Source organism: Drosophila albomicans, chromosome 2R, assembly GCF_009650485.2.
Source record: "Drosophila albomicans strain 15112-1751.03 chromosome 2R, ASM965048v2, whole genome shotgun sequence".
In the NCBI taxonomy this organism is placed as follows: Eukaryota; Metazoa; Arthropoda; class Insecta; order Diptera; family Drosophilidae; genus Drosophila; species Drosophila albomicans.
The window spans coordinates 16,764,372-16,770,649 of NC_047631.2; positions in this window are offsets into that span (position 1 = coordinate 16,764,372).

Consider the following 6,278-nt stretch of genomic DNA (forward strand, 5'->3'; position numbering starts at 1 on the left):
ATTAAATATTCCGATTGTGTAGCGTTATAATGAAATGTTTTTAACGCTTGTCTGATTTGAAATTATGCAGAGAATTAAAGGATCTGCTGTGCGAGTATTTGTTTTAGCACAAAGCAACCAACCAGCCAAAAAAAAAAAACCAAAAAAAAACACATCTCGTTTACGTGGAAATTTTATTGATAAGCTTGCAATCAAAGTGCGAGTTTTGTTTGTTGTGCGGTGTGTGTATTCTACTCTGTTGTCAGTGCAGATGCATCTCAATCTTTTGGCATTTTGCAATTGCTTGATAATATTTAAAATCACAATATTCCATTTAACTTTTGTCATATGTGTGCCACTCGGCGTATGCGTAACATGCATCAGCTGCAGCTGGATCTGACAACAATACAAAAAAAAATCAAATATAAAAAAGACAGACGAGTCAGAGATATCTGAGTGAGATTTGACTGAACTTCATTTGATTTAAACACAATCGCTGATGCATAATTAATTAAAAGGTTTTCATTTTTTGCTCTCTTTCTCTCTCGTTCGCTCTTTCTATATATTTGTATTTGGTTTGCTGTCTCCATTTCACAACACGCCCCAAAACGGTTGCCGCATTTGTTGTAGTTGTTGTTGGTTGCTGGGTTGCTTGGTTGTTTGGTTGGTTGGTTTATTCGCCTTATCTTGTAAATTGAATTATGAAATCGTCAACTTGAAACCGAACTGAATGCAGCCCAAGTGAGGCGAGTGGGGAAAGTGAAAAGCCTGCCCGTTGCTCCTTTTCGCCCATAGACTGGAAAATCAGTTAAGAGAGCATGACGACGACGACGACGACGTCGTAGCAACAACTACTATACAGCAGCTGTCCCGCGCGTTACGCCAATGACCAATGACAGCAGGCAGCCAGTTGCCCCAGCACTGTGCCCCTGCCACAGCCATAGCGACTGCCTTTGAATCTGTGAATTGCGTGTGTGAGTGAGAGACAGACAGACAGAGAGCGAGAGCGAGAGAGTAAGCAAACAAAACGAGCGTTTAACATAATCATATCATATCGTTGTAGGCATCACATCGCTGCTGTTGCTGTTGCTGCTGCCGAGCTGAAACCACTTAAGTTGCCTGGACAGGCCGCAGGATGACTGCCATTTGCATACGAGTACAAGCAGCCTCCAGTACCAGTTTCAATCTCATTCCCATTCCCATACCCAAGAACATTTCGTTGCCCTTACTCCTCCCCATTGAGATCTGTTTGTTTTGTTTGGCTTGCTTGTTTGTCTGACTGCACGAGTGAGCAGCAGCAGCAGCAGCATTTAGAAGTTTATCTCCATTCATGGCTATATTTGTTGGCCTGCTTTTGATTTTTCATATTTTCCCTTTTTTGTTGTTGTTGTTGTGGTCTTCCCTTTTTTGCTGCTCTAATCGAAAAGACATCATCTGCATCTGAATCGAAATCCGAATCGGAATCTGGCATCTGGACAGAGACGCTTTGTTAAGTAATTGAGAATATAATTACACGAATTACGACGCACTCGTTGAGATTATCGAAGCGTTAGCATCTGTTTTATCTATCTGTCTCTGTTTATGCCTTTGCCTTTGCCTCTGTGTTGTCTGCTTTTGACAAGTGCGTTTTGTACAAGCACTTTTGGACTGACCTTTTGTGTTTGGCCAAGTTCAAAAGTCGTGGCGTCTCTATTTGGGACATGTGTGCGCTTTCGCAGCGCTTGACAATTGACAAGCCACTGCTAGACATAAAGCCAGACATAGTCATAGACATAGAGAGAAAGAGAGAGACGCAGAGCAATTGCCACTTCCCAAAGCAATTACGCCACAATTTAAGCGTGTAAACAAAAAATTACAAAGTTGTTAGAGCAAAATGGCAAACAAAGTGCAAGTCATCGTCGCTGGCGCCTACAAATGACATTCCAAATGGCAGAAAGAGACGCAGCGACAGAGAAAGAGAGGGGAAAACAAACAAGAGAAAGAGCGATTTGACAATTACGTCTAGAAAAATTATAATTATGACAGTGAGCATTGTCAGCGGACGAACAACGTTTTTTTTTGCAGAGAACTATAGAATGATTAGCAAATGTGTTGACTATATTTTTCGTTAAACAATAATTAATTTGCGGTAAGCTATATTTTGCAATACTTCACTTTGTTAGCTAAATTTTTGTTGATTCTAAATTCTAAATGTTTTTATTTAATTAAAAATAATAATTTCATAAAAATTGGTTACACATATAAAAGCTTTTCTCTACTGTTAAATTCTCTTCTTTTTATTATAAAATACAATTTGCCACTAATCCAAAGCGATTGAAACCTCATTGGTAACTGCATTCAATTGGTCTGCAATTATTCCATTTGACTGGGCTTCACTGTACCATTTAAAATGGTGACCCGCTTTGTTAGACCAACTCAATGCTAACAAACCACAAGTAATTGCAACGCACTGGAAATGAAATCCAAGTGGTGGATGTACCTGATGGACTCTACGGTGGCGACACACATCATCGAGCTGCTAACTCTTAATTGGTCAATTGGGCAACAGTTGGACCTTTATCCCCGTCTCTCCGCAGACCGAAAGGTGCACGGAGGAGGGGGAACGTGTGAGAGACGCAAGTGTTACCTTTCCAATAAATATTTGTTACGCACAAATAAACTTGTAGCGCGCGTTAGAAATTCGTTTGTTCCCCGTTTTTCCAAACAGAGTAGAGCAAGTGAACCGAAACAGAGCAAGTCCTACTACCATAGATGTGTGTAGTTGTGTCTCTGTGTGTGTGTGTGTGGGGGTATCTAATGTTTTATCAAATTTTGATAATCAGCGTGTTGTGTTTGCTTCTCGCCTTGCAGTGTTTGCACGTTGTCTTGTTTTGTGTGTTGATTTGTATACCCTGCAATGCGAGAGAAGTGCAATGGGCATTTTGCTTAAAATTGAGGAAAAGTCGATTTAATACTAAAATTAATGTATTGCTGCCTTGGAAAAAGTGTGCTTAAAGATTGAAAAATATTTTAAAATATGTTTCTGAAATGTTAAAATTCAGACATTTGAAGATTAAGTTTTATAAATAATAATCATGTATATAGTTGATGTTAAATTATGAAATAGAACTTTATCATATACTTAAATACGATTGAGCACCATTTTATGATCCAACTATCAACTATACTATTTTAATCTCTTTTTAAGCTCTGTCCATCTTCTCTTGGGTATTTTGCAGTCGCATCATTGAATGCGTTTGTCGACTTCTGTTGTGTTTTTTTTGTTGTTGCGGACAACGAAAACCGAAAAGCGACGAAATGTTTGCTTAATTTATCGCAGTAGCATCGCCAGAGCTTGTTCGAAAATTGAATTTAATTGGATGCCACTGAAGTGCCCCCAGAACTGTGGCAATCTCAACTCAAATTCAAACTCCGATCTGAACTGAACTGAATTGTTGTCCCCTATGCCTAGTTCATAATTTGGCAGCAGCCTCGATTTTAACGGCTTCCTGTTTCGTTCTCTTCTACTCGGCGTTATCGAAACATTTGAATCGCTGTTCGCACCTATTCAAATGATGAGCAGATTGAGCTGATTGAATCGGCCTGGTCCTAATCTCGGAAGTCTTTAGCTTCATTTTGCTGAAAAAAACCAAAACAAACAAAAAACGTGGAGTCGATTCAGCTCAGTTTTTCTTTGCATTCTTTTTTTGTTGTGGTCGATTATCAGTTGGGTTTTTGTCGTGGCCATCTCGAAGCTGGGCCCATCACGTGTCTAATTTCTCGCTGGCCAAATAGTCCTCCGGAGTGCTCATTGTGTTGCGGTTTGTTTATCTTGATGCAGGCGCGCAAAAATGTTTACAATTTAGTTTGCTCCTTTTTTGCTGTCTCTCTCTTGTTCTCTCTCTGTGTTGGCTTCACAATGGAAGGGAAAATTAAAACCAAAAAAAAAAAAAAAATGTTACCAGCTTGCTGCTCAGTCTTGGCTACGTTTCATTTTTCATATTGGTCACTCAATTGTCTCTCGAAACCAGACGAGACACATGCCACAAGGTGGCTTTGGTCTGGTCCAGACACGGAGACACGAGAGTTGACTCGACTCGACAATCGGCGTTTTGTGTCAAATAACAAATAAATATCACGCATGGCCAAAAGCAGCAATCAAAACCATCAACTGGCAACTGGCAACTGGCTGTGGCAACTGATAGATGGCAATGTGGCGATAAGCAAAGCATGGCACACATTGTTGAGGATCCTGCTGCATACACACGTCCTGGCAAAAACAACTCGATATATTGCTGCGATAAAGTGCCACACATTGTTGTTGTTTCTGCCGATGTTGTTGTTGTTGCTGTTGCTGTTACAATCAATGTTTGATTAACATGCGTTTTAGGTCTCCCAGACGCTGTAACTGAGCCAAGTGTCTCGCTGGCCATCATATAAATGGTCAGCCCTAAGGCGCAACCATAATTATTTCATTATAGCCATTTCTTTCATCAAGCAACCAACGAAAACCCATTGGCCACAACTTCTGTGATTGCTGTGATGTTGTTGTTGTTGCTCTGTGTTGCTGTTGTTGCTGTAGCTGATGATTTGGCTGCTAGCTTATCAATTGGTCGCCATCTTAATTGTTTGTTGTTAAACACGCAGCTCGTTCCCCACAACAACAACATCAACATCACCAACAACGACAGCAACAACTTTGACTCTGTATCTTGGTCTTGTCTTGGTCAATAGATTTTTCAGCTTATTGATTTTTCATTTGAATTCCGTCGTCAGCCGTTGATTTATTGTTGTCCACTTAATTTGTTCGAGATGCTGTTCAGATTTGCCGGATTTTAAAGCCTGTTCGACTACTAATTCTCATGCTCTGACTGACTGCTTTGATTTAAAGGGTATTTATTACCTGTTGTTTTTATGAAATAACTATTCAATCGTTCGCATTCGTGTTTAAACGCCCTGAAACTATAACTGAACTAGTTTGCTTAACAACTCAAAATGCATTAAATCTTGTTAGCAAACCAATTAAAACTGTGTCATTTGCATAATTGATGTCGCACCACCTAAAGATTCGTATGCGAATTAATTTATTTAATCCGAGCAATTATACGAAACCATTTAAACGAAATATTTTCCATTAGGAAAAGTATTTTTGTTTTGTTTATTTGATTGATTTGACAAGAAATACGTGTGCGATTTTATGATATACATATATCAAATGGTAATATTATACAATTACATTAATTTTATGGATTTCACAATAGAAATCGTTAAATGTTTTCAGATGTTAATATTGATACAAATCTTACAAGTTTATTTTTATAGTTTTTAGCTGAAATTGTTTAACATGTTTAATATAAATATTTCAGTTAGTTGCTTCAACATATTTTTTGTGACTTTTCCAAGCTTAGCCCTTTCATTTACTGCCAGCCATAATTCTCAGAAATTGCAATTGAGGCTTTTGTCCGTTTGGCCAAAAGGATTCCCCCTATGGAATAGTCCTTGTCAGAGCCGAGGGCCGCAATTAGACACAGTTGCAAACAGTGGCCAACTGCCCAGGGGTGTCCAGGTGTGTGGTCAGCAGTGGGCATGGACATTCTATGGCATCATTCTTCTATTCCCCCCGCTTACGATATTTTGTGACTGTGGCGTTGAGAGACAGACAATGGCAATTGTGGCCGGCTGAGAATGTTGTCATATGTTGCCTCCGTTGTCGTCGCACGTCGGTGTATTTCATGTAAACAAATAACAAATTAAATGAAAATTTAAATAAAAGAGAGAAACACTCGGAGACCCGCACACACACACACACAGAACCACACACAATCTGGTTAGCTGGAGGGCTGGTTTTGGGCCAAAACAAACGATTTATGTGGCGGGCGAGGGCAGGATAAACCTAAAAAAAGGAGAAGTAAAATAAAATTAAACCCCGGCGCTAGACGGCGTCATCGTTGTGGCTCATGTAGGCGAAACCCCGCTGATCAAATCAAATAAAACGAACACACTGAAGGAGCAGAGGTGTACAGAGGACACACACACACACAAAAAAAAAAGAAAAGGACAATCAGAAGGGAAGGATTTCCACATGGGAGGGGTTGCTGTCTCGTCGTCGTCGTCAACAAGGCGGGTGGCACTCGACTGTAATTGGGATTTGTATTGAGTTATTATTTATTGTCAGTCCCGTGTCTACGGGCCAAGTCAAAATAGAGAAATTATCGGGCTCTGCTGCTGGCTGCTTGCTGCTTGCCTACTTAAATTGCGTGTTGAATTGATTGATTTGGCGGGCCAATTGCCATTGCGGTCTGTGTGGCCTCCTTGAGACT